Source organism: Canis aureus, chromosome 11 (genome assembly GCF_053574225.1).
Source record: "Canis aureus isolate CA01 chromosome 11, VMU_Caureus_v.1.0, whole genome shotgun sequence".
NCBI classification, from domain to species: Eukaryota; Metazoa; Chordata; class Mammalia; order Carnivora; family Canidae; genus Canis; species Canis aureus.
The window spans coordinates 23,046,534-23,069,664 of NC_135621.1; the positions used below are offsets into that span (position 1 = coordinate 23,046,534).

The 23,131-nt window shown below is 42.8% G+C and overlaps 1 protein-coding gene and 1 long non-coding RNA gene across 2 annotated transcripts in view; both read right to left on the reverse strand.

Moving 5' to 3' along the window:
* The window catches only part of ATXN10 (ataxin 10), a 163,049-nt gene that overhangs the window by 47,467 nt on the left and 92,451 nt on the right, over window positions 1-23,131 (reverse strand). The gene's annotated exons all lie outside the window — the stretch shown is intronic.
* Window positions 461-6,874, reverse strand: LOC144323537 (uncharacterized). The gene is made up of 2 exons (XR_013388939.1): window positions 4,703-6,874; window positions 461-4,062 (listed from the first exon to the last, which is right to left on the reverse strand). It is a non-coding gene; the product is annotated as an uncharacterized LOC144323537 (long non-coding RNA).

The following is a 23,131-nucleotide window of genomic DNA, read 5'->3' on the forward strand; positions in this document are numbered from 1 at the left end:
GTATTTTTTTTTTTTTTAAGATTTTATTTATTCATTCAGGAGAGACAGAGAGAGAGAGGCAGACACACAGGCAGAGACAGAAGCAGGCTCCACGCAGGGAGCCTGATGTGGGACTTGATCCCAGGACTCCAGGATCACACCCTGGGCTGAAAGAAGGCGCTAAACCGCTGAGCCACCCAGGGATTCCCTGTTTCTGTATTCTTTAGGTAAATACCTAGTTGTACGATTACTGGATCATAGGGTAATTCTATTTTTAACCTTTTGAGGAACCTCCGCACTGTTCTCCAGAGTGGCTGCACCAGTTTGCATTCCCACTCATGGTGCATGAGGGTTCCTTTTTCTCCACATCCTCACCAGCACTTGTTGTTTCTTGTGGTTTTGATTTTAGTAATTTTGACAGGTGTGAGGTCATATCTCACTGTAATTTGTATTTCCCTGCTGATTAGTGATGTGAACCATCTTTTCTTTTTTTTTTTCTTTTTTTTTTTTTTTTGTGAACCATCTTTTCATGTGCCTTTGGCCATCTGTATGTCTTTGGAGAAATGTCTGTTCATGTCTTCTGCACATTTTAAAATTAGATTTTTTTGAATATTGAGTTCTAGAAGTTCTTTACATATTTAAGATACTAACCCTTTATTAGGTAGGTCATTTGCAAATATCTGCTCCCATTTTATAAGCTGCCTTTTACTTTTGTTGGTTGTCTCCTTTGCTGTGCAGGAGCTTTTTATTTGAAATAGTTCCAGTAGTTTGTTTTTGCTTTTATTTTCCTTACTTCAGGGGATGTATCTAGAAAATTGTTGCTATGGCTGACGTCAGAGACATTACTGCCTATTCTCTATTCAAGGATTTTTATGGTTTCAGGTCTCACATTTACGTCTCTAATCCATTTTTAGTTTATTTTTGTGTATGGTGTAAGGAAGTAGTCCAGTTTCATTCTTTTGCATGTTGCTGTCCAGTTTTCCCAATACTATTTGTTGAAAAGACTGTCTTTTTCCCGTTGTATATTCTTGCCTCTTTTGTCAAACACTAATTGACCATATAATTGTAGGTTTATTTCTGGGTTTTCTATTCTGTTCCATTGATCTATGTGTCCATTTTTGTACCACTACCATACTGTTTTGATTATTACAGCTTTGTGATATAACTCGAAGTCTGGAATTACCAAGTCTTCAGCTGTACTTTCTTTTTTAAGATTGCTTTGGCTATTAGGGTTCTTTTGTGGTTCCATACAAATTTTAGGATTGTTTGTCCTAATTCTGTGAAAAATGCCACTGGTATTTTGATAGGGATTGCATTAAGTCTGTATGCTGCTTTGTATAGTATAGACATTTTAACTATTCTTCTAATCCATTAGCATGGAATGTCTTTCCATTTCTTTGTTATCTTCAATTTCTTTCATCAGTGTTTTATAGTTTTCAGAGTACAGGCCTTTCACTTCTTTGGTTAGGTTTAATCCTAGGTATTTTATTATTTCTGGTGCAAATGTAAATTGGATTGGTTTCTTAATTTCTTTCTGCTGCTTCCTTTTTTTTTTTAAATTTATTTTTTATTGGTGTTCAATTTACTCTGCTGCTTCCTTACTAGCGTATAGAAATCCAATGGATTTCTGTATATTGGTTTTGTGTTCTGTGACCTTATCAAATTCATTTAATAGTTCTAGTGTTTTTTTTTTTGGTGGAGTCTTCAGGACTGGCTTTCTCTTTTTCCCTTCCCTTCCCTTCTTCCCTTCCCTTCCCTGATTTTAGGGATATGAGTTTAGCCCTGGGTTTTTTCTATATGGCCTTTATTATATCAAGATATGTTCCCTCTACACCTACTTTGTTGAGGGTTTTTATCATGAATGGATGTTGTACTTCTGTGTCTACTGAAATGATCATATGGTTTTTATCCTTTCTCTTATTGATGTGATCTATCACACTGATTTTATATTTCTTCGGAACTTCATGATTTTGGAATATGGTAGAAATTAAATCATAGATAATATTAACCTTATATTTTTAAGGGCAATGACTCCCAGTAACATCATTTGAGTATATTTTTCCAATTCACTTCTTTATTGACCTGTAATTTTTTATAACATATTACTAATTACTAAATATCCTAAAAATGAAAGTTCCAGAAGAGTAACATTTTCAAATAAAGTACAAATAGTTTTTTCTTTGTATTTTCAAAAAGCATATATGAATTTTATTTAATCTCTGCCAGATCACAACCCATGAACTGTAGATTTAATTTTCACATCTGTAATTATACAAAGTAATCCCAAATTCGTTATTTCACATCATATATGCTTTAACGTGTAAACATTTCCTACAGAGTTATCTGCCAAGCGGAGAACATTATAGGAAAAAGAATACTGTATACACAGAAAAATGACAGAGTTAGCCACTGAGAACCTGAAATCACTGCCAGAGGTCACAGCCACTCATTGCAACGACAGGTCTAGTCTTTGAAAGCTCCCAACCATGCAAATTTTCCTCCTTTCCACCTTTAACAGACAAAACAACACAACACAGCCCTCATCCTTCCCATCTTGTGAATTGTATTCTTGAATCTCAGAATGTCAGAACTGGAAAGTGTCTCCGGTAATTATGTGGTCCATCACAACGACACCCCCACCTACAGATGAGGGCCACGAGAGGAATTATCCTGATTAAGAAGATGAGGATACTGGTAACATCTCAGGAAGGTAGGGCCCTGTCACTCTAATACCATGCATTCTTTACTTAGAGCCATGAAGAACTAAAGGTATCATATCATTACATGAAGGAAAAGTGATAGATCTAGCAGGAGAGACAATACAGAGCTTTCTATTTTGGGGAATCTGGTCACAAGGAAAATTCACAAATTACATAATTAGAGCCAAAAAGGACCTGGAAAAACATGGTCCAACCTCCTTAATTTAGAAATGAAAAAATTAGCAAAATGAAATTATTTTCCCTAAGTCATACGATAAGGGATTTCTAGGTCCTATGAAACTGTGTATTCATTCCACTCACCAATTAACTTTATTCACTATACCTGTCCAAGTACCAACATATAAATTTTCAGGTCTTATAGGACCTTGTGCACAAACACCAACTTACACAGATTATTACTATTTAAAGTATATAAACTAGTATTGATTTTATATTTTCAAATATTAATCTTCAGTCTTAAAACATAATCACCACCTCAACAAATATTAGCTTTTTGGCTCATCCTTACATTCCTCAGTACTCTTTCTCCCTTTTCCTACTTGGATTTGAAGAACCTCAGAAGGTCAAGGAATCTGATGTGTAATGAGAATTTTAAAATATGGAATGAGCATAAAATGTTAGGGTTAGCTGCAAGGTCCATAGGCAAATACGGAAGGGGTCAGCAGTAACAGATTTTGTACTTTTTCTGCTCTCTTCTTCTGTGACTGAGCAGCCCACTGTACCGAAAGCAATCTGTGAATTCACACTTCTCTGAGCTGGGACTATACACAGTGACACTATTTTACTCACACAGTTTCCTCTGAGCCATTTCCTTTCTTTATGAAGCTAATTGCACCTTATTACTTCTAGTTATTCATTCTTTCGGTAAAAACTTTAGGGACAGTAAACATGGAATTATATGGGTTCCAACCATGAACTGAGTTTGTACTTTGTTTTACACATTAACAACCCTATAGTTAGCATAATAATAAGAGCTAACATCATAGGGTATGTATTCTCCTTATGATTGCTATGCCAAGGAATGTTCTAAATGTACTTTTACGAGTACTAATTCATTAAACCCTCCCTGTGCAGTATGCCCTATTATTATCCTCACTGAACATTTCACTGGAATGTAAGCCCCATGAGAGCAGGCATGGTGTCTTCTCTTCAGTGCTGTACTTCCTCAGTCTAGAACAGTGCTCGGCACATAGCAAGCACATAACATTCACTGAATGAAGGGACAAATGACATTTACAGAAGAAGAATTAAGGTACGAAGAGGTCACAGAACATGATCGAGGTCACAAAGTTACTGAGTAGCACAGGTGAGACTCAAATCACTGTTTTCTGATCACGTTCTATCAGGGGTCAGCATACTTTTTCTGTGAAGAGCCAGAAAATAAATAGTTTAGGATTTGCAAACCATTTGGTAGTCTGTCACACCTACCCAACCATGTTGGTGTAATGTGTTAGCAGCCACAGAAAATAGTAAAGGCACAGACATGGCTGTGTCTCAATAAAACTTTATTTACAAGAGGTCAATAGGCTATAGTTTACCAACCTCTGCACCAAATTCTCACAACAATCAAAGCAGATGAATGGGAACCAGAGAGTCAGCTATTAAAGGGCTCTGTCCCAGGTCATACCATGGATCTCAGAGTTCGTACCCTTTCCTCATGGTCTCTACGAAAGGGAGACCTGCAGATCTACCAGGCACTCACAATTTGCTTTTTGCACTTTTATGCTATAAACCAGAACCTCAACTCTCTTTTCCATCTTGAAATGAGAACCATGACCTCAGCATGTTGCTGGAGCTTAAGTGCACAGGCAGGTGTGGAGGGGCGTGGGCAAGTGCACAGGTATAGTTAATCCAAAATCTGTTTTCACAAGAAAATCTGACCTTACATTAAGTACCGTGATCTGGAAACAATGCAAAGACTCCATCTGGAAGACAGGCAGGGCAGAGGATTGGCCATTTCTGTTCTCATAAGGAAAACAGCCTAACCAAAACTAAACACTAACCTGGTTAAACGTGAGGCTGAACATAGCTGAATGCATTAATCATCAGACAGGATAATAAAGGAAAATATGCAAGCTCTCTCCCAACTGTTTACCACTTGTATTTTTCTTGGAACAGAAATACATTTTATATATTATATGAACCTGTAAAAAACACATGCCTGGTAAAATATTTGAACACATACTCTGTATGAAGAGTACTAAAACATAAAATGTTCCATCATCATAAAAGAATTTTGAGTTCACAAAGGTTTAAACACTCACCCAACTCCAGCTATGGTAACACTACATAACAAAACTTTACGCTAATATCACTGCACACTTTATGCTAACTGGATAATCTTGATAATTATAGACTATTCAGTACGTAGCAAAGTATGACATACTTCTTCATGCTGGTCAATCTCAGGAACTAAGGTATCACTTAGGAGGAACAGTAAAATTTAAATAGAAAACTAATCAATTATTTTCAAAGTTAAAAAGAAGTTAAAAATAGCTTTTGGATTAAGATTACAGCTTATAGATTTATAAAATCATTCAAGTCCAGTGCTATCCACTATCTGACTGACATAAATATTACTTGGCGCTGGCAGTTCAACTCAATACACTGATTTACTGAGAAATTACATGCAAACTGATATGTGAAAATAAAAAGCTAAGAAAGGCATAGTTCTCCCATTGAGAATTTTACAAACACATGTTTATCTCAGACTCACCAGCACAAAAATGAATTAGAATATAAATGCTTAAAAAAACAAAAACAAAAACAGTCATAGCAGCAGTTAGTATTTTGGGGTGACGTCATATACTAAAAGAATCACTTGATAGACTTTACCTAAATGCAATCCTGCAAGATATAACGCAGGCATTATTTTTCTCTGTGGAGAAAACTGGGCTTCAGGTGTTTTGTTTTTAAATATTTTATTTATCCATGAGAGACAGGCGTAGGGAGCCTGCTTTGGGACTCGATCCTGGACTCCAGGATCATGACCTAAGCTGAAGGCAGACGCTCAACCCCTGAGCCACCCACGTGTCCCCAGGTATTCTTGCCTCAAATCACACAGCTAGCGAGCACCTGCCACCTTCAAGTCCTAAAGCTCCTTTTGCACCACACTTTAATTCCCTCAAATCCCCAGAGTTCTAGCTCAGAGGTCCAAAAACAGGTCTCAGGGAGTCCATGGCCCCTGCAAAGCATACAAAAGGTATAGGGCTAGGGTGTGTAAGCTTTCCTGAAAGGGCTAACTTTTAAAACAGAAAAAAAATGAAGGATGGTGAGATGCAAGACACATCTCATGTATCATACCTAACAAGTCCAGTCACTGTCCTATAGAGCCCTTTCAAGGCCTATTGCTCCCAGCTGTTGATATACTTCTGAACAGAGAGTGATTTACCGTTCCTCTCTGACCGTAAGAATGGAAGTGCCCTGATAAAACCCAGGCGCGCACTCAACTCTTCCACCAGAATGGAAGGATCTGTCATTCCTTCCCCTTAAGAAACCCACGCAACCCACGCACAAGTTACAAGGCTCAAGACAACACCACTGCAAAATGTTTGGCTCACTGGGGACCATTTTTGCTTTTCTAGAAATAGGAAGATTCATTCTACAATGCTCTAGGAGTTTATCTGGAGCAGCTAGGCTCCTGAGAACTGCTCTGATAATACCACCAGCTGCTGATTTCTTACCACAAACCCTGTGACTCTTGAGAGAGTGTTTGAAGCAAAGATAATGCTTTGGCAAACCTTCTTTGGGGATGTGCATGTCAAACTGCCTGGTAAAGCCCAAAGTGTGATAAAAAGATTAGTCATTATTTACGAATCAGTGGGGGACTTGAGGCTGAGGGGAAGCGTGGCCCACCATCAGTGTAACCCCTAAGCCGGTGGGTTTTCCTGCTCAACCCCAGGGTTACACAGTGTATTGCCATCCTGATCTTAGGGACACGAAATGATGTGAAAACCAGAGTTCAGAGGTCATGTGACATGCTCGAGGGCGAGGATGTATAGCCACAGGCTCTGTAGACAGCCGATCTCGAGCTCAAGCTGAGGGACAGATGGATGGACAGACAGATGGATGGGGGTGCACAGGCTGGGATGGAGCCAGTGTGCTGAGGAGGGGCCACACAGCAGCTCCCCTTCCTCTCCTGAGCTCTAGGTTTCTATTCAACAACAAAATGGGGCTTGTCTCACCTCAGTCTCATACGAGGGCCTGAATGATGTGATGAAAGCTTCTATGGTCGGTGTCACTATGTGAGAGTGTGAAGACCTGCTTCACAACCTAAGGCACAGACAGAGGAACAGAAGGGATCCTTCAGCATGGAGACTGCAGACACTGGTTCACACAGCCTCCCTCCACCGCAGGACATCAGGCTGCACCTGCCTCACATGCAGTTGCACTAGGGAGGTAAGGTGTCAGGGCAGACGCTGAAACAGCCCAAAGCCTTGCTCTCACTACATTTTTCAATATTCATTTCATTTTAGTAAACTTGAAACACTACAGAGTAATCATTTCTGAACCTCATTCAACAGGCAAGTTAGTAAATGTCTGAACACAATAAACACAGCTATGTATGGACTCAACATGAACATCCAGCAAGTGCTGCACCCCTTCTACAAACCCTCACAGGTCTTGTATTTTCCAACTTCAGTCTTAATTTCTTATAAAATCTTAACGAAGCCGCCAAGGAGTGCTTAAGTTAATGGTCCTTATGCTGAGGTCCTGGATGTGAGTGCAGGGATAGGACACAGAGCCCCATCTCTGAACCACTGAGCTACTGGTCTTGCTGCCAAATACACACAAAGAGGCATCTTGATGTGTCACAGATGCCAACACTCTTTTGTGGGCACACATCCATCTTCTTTCCCCTACCCACTCTGCCCCTCCTTTTCTAAGGATGGCTAAGGACTGAGGGGCAGTGTTTCTGAGAGATGGCCCCAGGCCAGAACACAACCTCTGGAAATGGGGCGGGGGGGGGGGGGGCAATCTGCTTGGTCAGCAAGTGCTTCTGGTGACTGCACACTGGTGTTTTAGAATTAAGGGGCACGGGGTGGGGGGTGGTGTTTAGGGGAGGGAGAAAAAAGGCAAGAAACTACGTTAGTATAATGTTTCCCACCTCCGAGCCCCCATTTCCACTGTGTAAAAACCACTTAAAGCTCATTTTTCCTCTTTAAGAACCTGATCTTGATGATTTCCTGATTGAGACTCTCTGCTGCACAACACTGGTCAGGACCTGGGAGGCAGTGACACACGTCAGGACAGCACTTGGAATCTTAGTCCGGGTCTTTTTTCAACAAAGCAGCTGTTCTCTCCCCCCAAGGCAGCTCTGGTTGTCACAAGGAAGGGCCTGGAGACTCTCAAGAGTTCTCCCACTGAGCTGCCTGCCCTCACACTCTCGCTAAACTGTCTGAACTCTAAAACTGCTGACACCCTGGAAGAGGGATGGGGCCACTGCACCTGCTCTCTCTCCACTCAGGCAAACGGTGTGTGGCCAGACTCCCCTGGGTGGTGGTGCACCAAGCTGTAGGTCCACACCGTGCAGCAGGAGGCGGTCACACAGGCTTCCCAGAGGGTGTGTGAGCATGCCCAGACACATGCACAGACACACACACTGGAAGGGGGGGGCCGGGGGAGCTGGAGCACATGCTACAGAATGCCCCTTTCTGTCCAAAGCCCAGAAGATGCTCGGTTGCCATGGTTTTGCACTTCTTTATAATTCAGTTCTACGGGCCATTCTCTGTGCCCAGAAAAGACTGGAGTAAGTAAGAACTCTCTGCAGTTAATTCCAGAATAGGAAATCGTTACATACAACTAGGCCTGCATATAAACATAACTACTTTTCTCTTATTCTTCCAACAGTTGGGCCTGTTTTTTTAGACATCATGCCATTTTCTCCTTCTTCCCACTTTCTTTTCCTTATGATTCTTTTCTAGTTTTTGCTTCAGCTTTAATAATTCCCCATTCAGTAAAATGTGATTTCTGTTCCCGTTCAGCATCTTTAGAGAAGAGGGAAGAAGAGACAGACATTGTAGCATAATCAGAAAAGGCTTAGCAGTGCAAGATGACAAGAAACAGCAATCAAAGGCATACAGATTGAAAAGGAGGAAAAAATTTCACCCTCATTCAGAGGATATGACTGTCTATGTACAAAATGCCAGAGAATCTATTTTTTAAAACCTCTAGAGTGAGTTTAGTAAGGCCAACACACAAAAATCAATCATATTTCATGTATAAGCGATGAACAAACAGAAACTGAATCTTTTTTTAAAATACCATTTATAATAGTTCTTCAAAAAGGGAAATACTTAGATATAAATCTAATAAAGCATATGCAGGATCTGAATGCTGGAAACTACAAACCATTGATGAAAGAAATCAAAGGAGCAACTACATAACCAGAAAAACATTCCTTGCTCATGGGTTGGAAGACTCAGCAGCAATAAAAGTATCAATTCTCCCCCAAAGCAAGCTGTAGATTTAACTCAGTTCCAATCAGTCAGAGCAGGGTTCTATACAGTTACAGACAAGCTACTCTAGAACTTACGTGGACGGGCAAAAAAGTAGAAGAGCTAACGTGAAGCTGAAAGAATTTACTACCCAATTTTAAGGCCTGATACAAACCTATACTACTCACGCCAGGGTGGTACTGGTAAAGAGATATGAAGACCAGAGGTACAGAATTAAGTGTCTGGAGACAGGCCCACACAAATAGAGCCATCTGATTTCTGACAAAGGTGCAAAAGCAATTCAACAGACAAAGGATAGTCTTTCTGACAAATGATGCTGAAATAATTGGTCATCCACATGCAAAAAATGGCAACTTGACCTAAACTTCACATCTTCTACAAAGACTAACTCAAATGGAACATAGATCTAAACACAAAACATAAAGCCATAAAGCTTTTAGGAGAAAACATATGAGAAAGCCTTTGTAATCTTGGATGAGGCAGAGTTCTTAGAATGGCACTAAAGGCAAGACCCTTAAGAAGAAAAAACTGACACACAAAAACTTCATCAAGATTATAAAGCTCTTGCTCTGTCAAAAACAGCCACAGAACTGAGAAGACAAACTACAGACCGAGAGAAAATACCATGGATCGCATATCCAACAAAGAAGTTGTACCCAGAATATATAAAGAACTCTCAAAACTCAACAATAAAAATCTCAATTAAAAAATGGGCAAAGAAACTTCACCACCAAAGAAAATACACAGATGGCAAATAAAGCCCATGAGAAAATGTTCACCATTGTTGGCCATTAGGGAAACACAAACAAAAAAAATGAGATCCCACTACACACCTATTGGAATGATTAAAATAGGAGTGCCTGGGGGCTTAGTCGGTGAAGCGTCTGTCTTTGGCTCAGGTCCCGATTCCAAGATCCCAGGATGGTTCTCCCTTTGCCCTCTGCCCCTCCCCCTGCTTGTGCTTTCTTGAATAACAAATAAAATCTTTAAAAAAAACAACAAACAGTTAAAATAAAAACTAGTGATGATGCCAAGTGCTAACAAGGATGCGGAGCAACTGGAATTCTACTATACTGCTGGTGGAAATGGAAAATAGTACAGCTACTCTGGAAAAGGGTTTGGTGGCTCTTATAAAACTAAACATATACGATCCAGCAGTCCTATTCCTGGCTATTTACTCTAGAGAAATGAAAACTCAAGCCTAAATCCAAATGCTCATAGCAGCTTGATTTGTGATGGCTATCAGGTAGAAGCCACCCAACTGTTCCTCAACAGGTGAACAGATGAGGGAATGTCAGTACACCCGCACGATGCCATACTATTCGGCAGTAACGAGGAATTAACTTTTGATCACTTGGATGATACGCCAAGACAGTATGATGTGTGTGAGAAGCTGGTCCCAAATGTTACATATATTATATGATTCCATTTATATGAAACTTTCAAAAATATAACACCAGTGGCAGAGAAGAGATCCCTGGTTGCAGGGGTTATAGTCGGGGAAAGGACATGACACGAGGGGGGTTTCTGGGATGGTGGAACTGTTCTGTATCTTGATTGTGGTGGTTGCATCAATCTATATACATATACAACAAATTCAAAGAGCTGTATATTCCCCCAAAAAAGTCAATTTTACTGTATGATGATTAAAACCTGAAAAAAGGCTCAAAAGATAGAATTCTCAGCGGATGAAGGAAGGTGGCTTTTACACTTTCCTCAGTGCGCCAGTTCCAGGAGGTGTACCACACTTTAGGGCCATCAGACTGGAGAACTCCATCTGCAGGGACACTGCCACCAGGTCTTCGGGAAACTTCCCCAAGAGAGTGCTCTTCTTCCAGCAGAGCCTCTGTGCTCTCCTGCTAAGAAGGGCCCTCATGTCAATCATGCAGAAAAGGCTGACCATGCAACATACCTAGAACCTTCTTTAATTCTGGTGTGAAGAGAAGGAAAAAGACATCCAAGGGAAGACTTTGGAAAAGACAGAGATGTCTGTGGTCCACTCGCCTCAGACGCCCTTCTTGGGAGAGCTGCCAGAGTGGCTGGAATGGCTCACAGAGCCCTGTGGGGATTCACAATCCTAGCAGGAACTGGTGACATTCCTGATGGGATGCAGCCATGAGTGCCCTGAGGAGAACAGGGCCGAAGAGACTATAGTCCCCCAAAGGTGGTCAGACTCTGCGCCAACAACTGAATGGGAAATAGGCAGCCCAGGGGCAGCCAAACAGCTGACCTAGCATTCTCCCAGGCTGGCTGAAGTTCCTTCTGTATGGGAAGGCTGCTGTCTTCTTTTTCCAAGTGAACAGTTTCTAAAAGGCCACACAGGGAGCAATGAGGGAAGCCGGGGTCATTCCCAGGCCATGTGATCAAAGCAGACAGCTCACTGGCTAACGAGTCAAGGCAAGGGCTGGAAAGTGTGAGGTTGCTGGATGCTGGCCCTTAGCTCTGCTCTTGTCATGAGCCCTCGCTGGTCCTGGACTGGACTGGCAGCAGTGAGTGCTGGTATGCCTGCATCTGCCACCCCATGACGGGCCTTGCTTCATCAGGTCCCTCTCTCCCATGCTTGGACACCTGCTCTGTGGACAGCCCTCTACTTGGCCCGTTTAAGGGCACTTCAGAGCCCAGTCTGGGTACCCTCCAGCTCATTCACACAGCCCTCAGCAACGGTATTTACAGATTTTTTGAGCTTGCTCCATATAAAATATAAGAAATACATCTTATATTCAACTTGAATATATGTGCACAAGATCAAACTCCTACAGAAACATAGGGGTGGGGACATCCAGTCACTCGTGTATTCACCACATACCATCTATTATCTTTCTCACATCATTTGTCCCACCTGGCTCCAGCATTTATTACAACATGTGTCATTCTTGCTAAATCATTCATGTGAAAAGTGAAACATTTTCTACTCTAACTTATCTCATTTTACAAAACTTCTGGCTGTGACAAATGAAATTGGTTTAATAGCCCATTAATGGGTTGCAATCTACATTTTTTTAAAAAGATTTTTAAAAATTTATTCATGAGAGACACAGAAACAGAGACATAGAGAGAGGGAGAAGCAGGCTCCCTGTGGGGAGTCTGATATGGCACTTGATCCCAGGACCCCAGGATCATGACCTGAGCCGAAGGCAGATGCTCAACCACTGAGCCGCCCAGGTGCCCCATGCAATCTACAATCTACAATTAAAAAAAAAAATCTACTTAAAATGGAATCACATAGATCTAGGTTTCAATCTTACTTTGCCATAACTGGTTTGGGCAAATTCCTCCTAGGACTTTGGTTCCTCGTCTGAACGGCACAGGTAACACCTCTTGTAGGTACAGGCTAGCATAAAGCACAGGGCCTGGCGCTCGGCAAGCTCTCAGGAAGTTGCAGCATTGTTAGACCACAAACACCAAAATCTGCCTCGGGGGCTTCTCAGCCTTACCATCTGGGACACAGCCTGCTCCAAGGAACTGCATCCGGTATCCTTATTTAGAAGTCTATTTATAGAGTGGCAAAACACTTGTGGTAAAGTTTACTTTTTATTCAACCAATATATCTATAACTTGCTTTCCATTAGAAAATTGTATTTTTTAAACTTCCTGACATTCTTTCAAGTTTTTATTCAGATCTGGCTCCATTATAGAATTCCTCATTCAGCAAATATTTTCTGAGCATCTAGCAGGCGCTGTACCAGGCTACTCAGGGAGACAAAATACAGGAGGCCTGGCTCCTGGCCAGCAGTACTCCAAAACGGCTCCATGGGCTCCAAGGTGGAATTATACCTTGGTCCACTTTCCTTGACCAAGTCCACTAAAGATTCTCCCTGGCTTCAGCCAACCTGGGACACACTCTTTTCTTCCTCTGCACCTTTGCTGGTATAATTCATTCTTGCTGAATATTCTCTTTGCTGCCACACAACTAACTGATGAATTGGTGCCTTAAGTCATCTTCAAGAGTGATGAAAGAGAATTCCTGCATCTTTAGCATTATGCATTATGAGCATATGGATTTTTATGTATTTGATGTTTTAATCCACTACTTGATTTTCCTTTTCATCCCCTAGCCAGTGAACAACCCCTGTATCGCATTGACACTGTATATAGTCTTTAACAACTTCCCTGCACATCTGGGTGTCCAAAGGACATCTTCCCTGTCTCCGGCTCCACCTAGAGCCAGTCATTCCTTCAAGGAGCCTGGGTTCATTTTAAAGAACAAGGATATCAAGAAAACACAAAGTGGATGCTACAGGGGCTCAAGGTTCATAATATTTTTCAGTGAAAAAAGCTGGGAAATAAATACTTTCTGGAAGGAAAATTATCAACCATGAATGCATACTGCTTGTCCTGACTTAAATTCAAAACAAGAGTTTTTAAACTTCTTCGCTTCTATATCTGTGTCTGTTTTAAGCTGCAAATCTTGCTTCCTAGCAGTATAAACACAACTGTTTATCCTAAACGCAGAGTATGTGACATGCACATATACATAAGTATGTAAGCATGTGTAAGTATGTATTTCAGAACGGTCCCAATACTGGTCCTCACAACACAATGTGCTCTATGATTTCTCTGTGGCGCTTCTGTCCTCAGGATGTAGCCCACTAAGGCAATACGGTTAAAACGTTTTAGGGTCCCTTTTAATAACTCTTTCTGTGTAAGAGCTAGATTCCTTCTTTTCTTGCCCACCTTCTCATTTTCATTTGAGGGTATGCAGCTGTATTTTTAAAAATTTGTGAAATTAAGTAAAACACACAGGATTTTGAAGTAAAACAGGGACATGCAGAGAATTCTCATTTCTATCTCTCTCTATCCCTATTCTATCTATATTTAAGAGGATATTCTATCCTCTTAAATTTTAAAAATTAGTCTATTTTCTTGCAGTTTCTCTTTGAACATACATGGGAAGTGTGAGTGTGCACACAATGTGTGTAGACAGTCATTCACATTTCTCCCTATGTTACACAAAAGATAGTGGAGTGCAACTGTCCTCTGTGGCTGTTGTTTACATACAACAACAGACTGCTCCGCAGAATATACTGATTGAGGAGGACTTCAGTTATTTTTGTAGTGTGCTGTATTTCACTGTATGGATACAAGACTCCTTCCTGAGGGACATCTGGGTTGTTTCTGACTTCCTAGAATTATAAATAATGTACAGTTAATGGTCCTGAGCTCGTCACTGGGACAGACTGAAGAGTCCAAGAAGAACATGTATTAGCTTTGTTGGTCATGATCGAGTCCCTAGCCCGGGGGCTGCTGCAGGCCCACAGGTGAGAGCCGGTGTCTCAGCATGTGGTTTCACATATACTTATCTCTCTGTGGGCAGGGCAGAGCACTGTTTTGTGGATTTGAGGGCCCTCTGCATTTATTTTCATGTGGATTGTCCATTCATGTCTTACATCCATTTTTCTATAAGGCCACTGGTCTTTTTCCTCATTTTCAGAAACTGTGTATTGTGGATGTCAGCTTTCTGTTCGTGATTTAAAGTATTTCCCATTTTGTCATTTATCGTTTGACCCTGCCTATCCTTTTGTGCCATGTAAAGAGTTTTGTTTTCTTTTTAGGTACACTTAAGTTTACCAAGATTTTTCTCGTACTGCTTCCAGACTGAGCTATATAAAAGTCTTCTCAGCTCTTACTTCATGAAGGAATTCAGTCATGTTTTCTTCCAACACTTGCAGGTTCAGGTGTTTTAACATGTAGATTTCTGTCATTTTGGAACCCAGCCAAACCAGTGCACAGTCTATGGGATGGATCCAATTTTATCAAAAGATACTGGATACCCAGTTCTCCCTACCACCATTTATAAAACTGTCCTTCTTTTCCTCTAATGCCTTGAGGCATCATCTTTATCATATATGTAATTCCCAAAAGCACTTGTCTCTATTTCTGGATTTTTCTATCCTGTTCTATTAGCCGGTTTCTTCATGAGCTAAGGCCGTACCATTTTTAGTTGTGGAAGTTTTACATTTTAATATCTGGTAGAGTTATCTATCATTTTTCAGAGACTTTCCTGGCTATTATTGTTCATTTATTCATCTACATAAATGTTATAACCAATTTATCTAGCTCTATGAAAAAACCTGAGGGTATTATTAGATCAGATTAAATTTATAAGTTAACATAAGGAGAAATGCCACCTGCATGAAATTGGGTCTTCCTGCCCCAAGCACATGGTGTCAACAGGGGCCATTTTCAGGCAAGATGCTTCCCTTCTAATCCTGCCTTTATGAGAATGACCAATATTTTGAACAGCAAGATTAAGGAATTTACGGGGCACCTGGGTGGCTCAGTTGGTTGGGCATCTGCCTTCAGCTCAGGTCATGATCCCAGGGTCCTGGGATCAAGTCCCACATCAGGCTCCCTGCTCAGTGGAGAGTCTGCTTCTCCCTCTACTCCTCCCTCTTCACTCGTGCTCTCTCTCAAATAAATAAAATCTTAAAAAAAATAGATTAAGGAATTTGTGAGGAAATAATTTATGTCAGAGGAGTGACTTATGACACGAAGGTTTTAAAACATCTGCACTGAAGATATGAGTAACTCAAGAGGGGCGAACTTGGCAGTGCTGGGCAACATATGCAAGCAGGGGACAGGCCAGCAACTTTCAAATCATTAATCCCAGTAGCTGCCTCTAAAGCAACTTTGCAATGAGAAACTGGGTTTAGAGGAGTTAAAATACTCCCCAAATCCTTGAAGATCAGCTCCTGCACGGTTGAATTATCCTCTCTCCGTAACTACTAACAAAATGTGGCTTTCCCAAAAGCCTGTCGTATGTCCCTCCCCTTGGCTCCTGGACCTATCTCACTCCTCTCCACATATTCCTCTGACGCTCGGCTGCAACCTGCTGCTTTGTATCATTCTTGCACTAAACCAAATATTTCTTTTACTGCTGCTCTAAGGAGCAGTGTTCCAGGACCGACTCCGGGTTGGGAGGTAATCTCCTCTGACTGCCCCTCCCACCCTCCCGCAACACCCCACCTATCAGCCTGACTTCAAACTGCTTCCCTATCAGCATGACTCTTTAAAATTCCTGAGAGTTTTTTATCATTTACAAAATAGAAAATTTATCATGTGATCATTTACATTGTATAAAACAGGATTACTGGGAATGGTTGTTGAAATTATCTGACTAATAAATGAACAGCAGAAACTAAGGATGTGAGGCTCTTCGCCATCAAAGCCCAATAACATGTAATATGGACAAGCATTGCCATAGTTGCTGGTACCCCGCAAGAAGGGGTGGACATTCTAGTTGTTTGACTTTGAGACAGAACATGTGAGCCGCAGAAATACCTGTTTCACTAACTACACAGCCTACCACACGTATGTGTGGTGTTGCAATTTTCGTTTGTTCCATCCTAGGAGTCTCATTTTCACACAGTTTTGGATAAATTCCTCGGTTGCTTAAGAGCCTATTTAGCACCTCTTCACCAAAGCATACAAGGATTGGATACCAAAAAAGAGAAAACCCTATCTTAGCTTGAATCTAGCCACAAAGGACGATGGGGGAAAAGTCAACAAAACTGTCATCGGTGGAAGACAAAGGGTAACAAACAGTGAGTCAGACACCGAAGTCTGGACAGACAGGCATGACAAACCCAGCTTAGCCAGACGCCAAGCTGAGGCCTTCTGGGAGTCCAGACTGGAAGGTGAAGGGCACACAAAGGAGGGGAGGGTGGCCGTGAGCACTGCCCACAGGAGAAGTCCTCCGTCAACTCCCAGCACACACCCTGACCTTGTGCAGACTGGCGCAGGAGGGTCGATCGGAAACCTAGCTGTCATGAGGGTGCTGGCGGGGATGGGGTGGGTGTACCGACTCAGCCCTCCTGACACAGAAGGGAAACGGAAAGACAACTCACCGCACACAAGTTAGACCTAGAAACACAGCCAGCTTCGGAAGTTAGGTTCATGCACAACATGAGAGTGCTCTGGGTCACCTGAGGTCTGCAAGACACGGTTCCAAGTGCCCAGGATGAAAGGTAAATGGAGAGGCTGTTGGAAAGGCCCAGGGAAGCCTGGTTGGTCACATTCTGGAGCCAAGTAATTACAAAGGTATTACAATGGTCTCAGTGACACTGAGCAGCCTGAGAAAAGAAGCAAGGGGAGCCTGAAAACACTGCTGGAGGAAAGTGGTGAAAGACCTAACATAGCAGACTTCGCACACTCTGGGAGGCTCCTTACAAATAGTTTCCCCATTTACTCAGTCTGCACGGAGAGCCTACTTACAACTGGTGCTGTTCTGGGCACTGGGACAGTGAAGATGAGACACCTGGTCCCTGTCTGCCCTCCCTGCACCTCCACCCCAAGACCCAGGCCACCTGCCCACCTGCCCACACCTCCGTCCCAGGACCCAGTGTCTCTGCCCACCCTCCCCACACCTCTATTCTGGGACTCAGGGTCCCTGCCCACCTGCCCTACACCTCCATCCCAGGACCCAGGGTCCCTGCTTGCCCTGCCCACACCCCCATCTTGGGACTCAGGGTCCTTGCCCACCTTTCTCACACCTTCATCCTAGGACCCAGGGTCTCTGCTTGCTCTGCCTGCCCTCCCTGCACTTACAATCTAGGAATAGGAGTGTGGGTATGAAGCAAATACAAAACATATCCTGTAAATGTACAGAATGACAGATGGCAGGAAATGTGCCAGAGGAAAGGGAAGTGAGTGCCAAAGGAATAGGAGACGTGGGAGTGTGTGTGTGTGGGGGGGGGGGGGGGGAAGAGGCGGGTAATGATTTTAAGGGAGGAGGGGCGTAGGAAGGCCTCTGATTAAGATGAGCAAAAACCTGAAAAAAATGAGGAAGTGAGAATCTGGCAGAGAGAACAGTACACAAGGCTCCAGGTAGGGGCACAGGGCAGGAGGACTGCCGCTGCGTCAGAGCAAAGTGGGCAAGAGGGGTAAATTCCAAATTCCTCAGCTTGATACTCAAAGGCCTTCCAGAATCTTGACCAAACTTTTATTTACCACCTTATCTCCTTAGGAGCCTTCCAAAAGAAAATCTCCTTTCTAGACAGTTACCTCTTGTTCTCCTGGGAACACATCGGCCATCCTCCCACCCTACTCCTGTGCTCCAAAACTCTCTCCAGCTTGCAGAGGCTCTCCTGCCCTCCCCAGGATACTCTGCCCATGGTCACGCTTCCCCCGCTGAGCACTGAGCATTTGTCACTAGAGCAGGGAGAACAGGGAGGGATGGTCACAGGCAAGGTCATTTTCTATACCTCCTTCTATACTTCTATACCTCCTTTCTATACCTCCTTCTATACTACCCATTTTCTATACCTCCTTCTATACTAGATGCCTACAGTCACAAGCTCTACTCCAGGAAAGAGTCCCTTGGTGTTCTCCACGCAGGAGTGGCCATGGTCTACACAAGTGCTTCTGAAATTGAACCTTCCAACCACCTGGGCATCCTGTTCTAGTGCAGGCCCTGATTCAGTAGGTGTGAGGTGGAGATTCTGCATTTCAGACAAAGCCCCAGGGGATGCGTCTGTGTTTGGTCCAGGGTCCACACTCTGAGTAGTCAGGGACCCACAACCTGGATGGAAACTGACCCAAGAGAAGCCATGCAATTATTCTCACTTAGGACCTGGAACCAAGACACAGAGGGACTCTATGTGGCAGCCGGAGGCCCTGAGCAGTGAGGTAAGGATGCATGAACAGTCGGCCAGAACACAGAGCTCGGTGGCCTCTGGCTTCTAAGCGCTTCAGATTCCCTGAGCTCTACTCCACATCCTCACTGTATCCTTAATATAGACTCTTAGGCTCAGCTTTTCTTGAGCCAGCCTGAGAGCAGCTAGAAGGAAGAGCCCTGACCAGACCAAGTCAGAGGGGAGGAGAGGTTACCCAGGAAAGCCCAACAAGTTTAAGGGCACACATCTAATTACAGTTGAGCCAATTAGGGTGAGAAAACTATTTTATTAAAGTACAACACAGTACAGAGACACATGCAAAGATGTCACTGTGTATGTGTTTTTAGTCAGCAATATTAAGCAAAAAAGAGAATGGTCGAAGGGATCCTGCATCTGGTGGAATTAATCTATTTCACCTGTCATGTGTCATCATAGAAGAAATGGCCACCCCTTCTGCCTGGCAGCAGGAAAGCAATGCATGAATACCTACTCTAGGCTGGACACACACACACACACACACACACCCTAGCTAAGGTAACTGCCCTCTAGAAAGAAAAACAGCCAGTCAACGGAGACTCATACCAAGGAAAGAGTTACTGGGGGTTTTAGAAATGCCATGGCTAAGGCCAGCACAGACAGAGGGAATTAACTTTCCCCCCATAACTTCTAGCCTCTCACTATTTCTCTAATTGCTAGAAGTCTAATATCATTTTGCACTAATCACTTTAATTTTTGATGTTCAGGTTATGTATACCATAAAGTGAAGTAAAAACACAGGTTTAAATGGAAAATCTCTGAAAATCTGAAAAACCTGGGAGTCAAAAGGTAAAGGCTTACCTGGTCCATCCATCTGCTGAAAATCAGGACCACACCTACAACACCCCAGACAGATATGGTTTTTTAAAAAAATTATACTTCAATCCAGTTAAGTACAAACAGTTGCAACCCCATTGCTCTCAAACCAGCCTCTTCTGTTTAAGCCAACATTTGAAAAACATCTCCACGACGACCTAATTTTTTTTCAACTTTAATTAGAGACCGTTTAGACAAGCAACCAACTTCTGCCATTCCCGGAGGTATAGCTTAAAACAGATTTTTGTGTAATTACTAATAATGACTAGGCAAAAGCAGGGAAGAAGTACATGATAAAAGAATAAAGAGCAAAGGCTTGTATAAAATGTCCTATTCACTGGATTTGGAAATTAAAAAAAAAAAAAAAAAGGAAAATAGACACTTAGTAGCCACAAACTGTATTTTAATGCTACATGACATTTAATTTTCTTTTATTTAAAAAAAATTGTTTTTAAGATTTTATCTATTTATTCATGAGAATAACATGAGATTCATGAGAATATTCATGAGAGAGAGAGGCAGAGACACAGGCAGAGGGAGAAGCAGGCTCCCTGAGGGGAGGCCCGATGTGGGGCTCGATCCCAGGACCCTGGGGTCATGTCCTGAGCCGAAGGGGCAGAGAGTTCTCCGACGCTCAACCACTGAGCCACCCCGGTGCCCCTAATTTTCTCTTTTAAAAGGAGTACCTAATATTCTACGATTTTATCAATTATTATTTTTGCTCCTACTCTTCCTATAGAGATTAGAGGGAACTGGAAAAGGTCCAAATGTCGCATTAAACCTGAGCCTGGAGAAGCTGAACGGTATTAAAGTACAACACAGTACAGAGACACATGCAAAGATGTCACTGTGTATGTGTGTGTTTAATCAGCAATATTAAGCAAAAAAGATAGAATGGTCCAAAGGATCCTGCATCTGGTGGAAATAATCTATTTCACCTGTCATGTGTCATTGCAGAGAGAAGAAATGGCCACCCCTTCTGCCTGGCAGAAGAGTAATTGTAATTGAGAAAGTACGGAGCACTCCCCCTGGAGCACTCCTGCTGGGCAAGGCTCCGTGCAGGCGCTCAGAAGAGTCACGAGTAGGAAAGCATGGGTTTTACAGCCTCACCACCGTATTCTAGACGGTATCTTAACCTCGGCTCAAGCTCCCGAGCTGGTCCTTGTAGAAGGCACCGTGAGAAGCTTACTTCTCCCCGTAGCTGGCCCACGGACAGCCATATCTCCTGCGGCCCTGCCTTTCCTAGCTTCTTCCTCTCGAGTCTCCCCTTCATTTCCCATCTTATCTCCACACCCTTCACCGCAGAGGCCTGTGGCCAACTTCCAACTGCTTCCCCTATCTGGGATCCTCTCCAATCCTTCCATACTGACACTCTTACCAGTTGGGACAGGCTAGCTTATGCTGCAGTGACAAACAGCTCCGGAAATCCAAGCAGCCTAAAATAACAAAGTTTATTTCATGTTCACGTCACTCAGCTGTGTGGTCTTGAGTACATTACTTAACTTCCCTGGTCCTCAGTGTCTTCATCTGTGAAATGGGAAAAATAATATCAAGAGAAGTAAAGAAGTTTAGAGCTAAGTACTTAGAGCTTAGTACCTAGCACTCTAGCACTTACTAAGCACTCGGTAAGTAAGTGCTAACTGCTGTTACTCTGAGGAAGCTTCTGCTGATACCCCAAGTGATGATGATAAGCCTTAGTGCTTACTCCCCCTTCAATAGGTTACCTCTCCATTTAACCGTCTGTGTCCCAGCTGGACCATAAGTTTCTCGAGATTAAAGACTGCATCCGACTCAGTTTTTGGATCCCAGAGCTTAGCAGTCTTGGCACAAGGTAGACACTCTGCAAATGCTTGCTGAGCAAAGGGGACTAATGTGGAATAATAATCCTTGATGCCTGGACAAACCCCACCCAAGATGGGTATATACGCAGAGGATGATCAACAAAGACACACTCTCAGAGGCACCTGGCCTGCAAGAAATCAGCGCGGAAGCACTTGCTGAGGGTCAGGAGTATCATTTGGGGGTGGGAAAGATTGCTTCAGGGGCCCTGAACCAGGCCACGGCGTGTGCCAGGACCCCCAGGACGTGGGCCACTGCTCCCAGGGAAGTCTCAGCAAAGGAATGTGGATGGATTAGCACAAGTCTGTCTCCACCATAGGAAAAGAATGCAATCCAAGATTCCGCCCTGTTCCTCATTCCTTATGTAGGCCATTATTCCTCGGCACAATGCTGCACTGGCAGATAAAAGCCAGCCTCGACATGGTAGGATGTTCTTAGGTGATGAAAATGCTCTGTATCTCTTGATTGGGGTGATGGTTACACAGGTGTATGCATTTGTCGACACTTATCAAACGATTCACTAAATATCTGTGCATTTTGTTGTCTGTAAATTAGAGAGAAGCCAGTCACCACGGACTGCTCTACCCACCATTCTGGTTTCCTTAGCCCCCGTGAAGGAAAGAAGAGGGAGGGAGGGAAAAATTTATGAGCAGTTAGGCAAACCTGGCCCCTGCTGACGACATTATTAAATACTACTTATCCTGAAAGTTTGTGCTGCCATCAACACCCTTGGGCAGCCTTCCTTCCTTCCTTCAAGCTTCAGAGCCACGTGAATGATGGGGGATTCTCTACCCTGCCCCACTCTGGGCCCCACCACACAGCACTGCCTTCTAACCTCTATCGTAAAAATACAACTCTCCAGATAGCACGGTAATCCTTTTCCCTTCTAGCATTTTCCTTGAGGTGCTGAGTTACTTACGGGCTCAGACCACCTCTCTCACATCCTTCTCCCCAGCACTCAGCATCATGCTTGGCACACAGTATGCCCTTCACAAATATGTGTTTCTCTGGTGCTATGTTTTTAAAGTTCCCTTCAAAGATATGAGATATACTGACTTTAGATAAGAATGTTACTTCTAAGAAAGAATAATGTCTAAATTACATTAAATCTTGGTAACTCTGTAAAGGTTTAATCCCCTCGTTTTTGGATATGTATGAAGCCTACTGTCATGATTTATAAGTCCATAAAAGCCATATATTTACTGGGCAGAATAGACAGTAAGCCTGGAATGCATAACACAGCACTAGAATTCTTGCTATAAAGATTACTGATGCCTGAGGCTTTTAAAAAAACGAGATGTCACATGAAGCTGTTCATCAGGAGCTTGCCTAAGTATAAAACATTACATACTGCTCTATCAATTCCACTTTAAATTACAGCTCCTGGCATTCTGCTGTGAGTGTGTGAGTGTGTAGGCATGCGTGCATGCGCAAGCACACAGGCCAGCGTGTGTTTAAATTAACACCTGGCAACCTAAAACAACATCTTCAGATAATTGTCAGCACATGAAACGGTGCGCCAATGAAGAATTCCCCAAGCCGTGGACTGGCACACCTCAGAAGCCATCCTGAAATCAGGTGTGAGAGTCCACAGACAAGCTCAGGCTTTCAAAGCCAGTCGTTTGAGTCTAAAGTTTTGAACCAGAAATAACGACGTCTGAGACTAAAG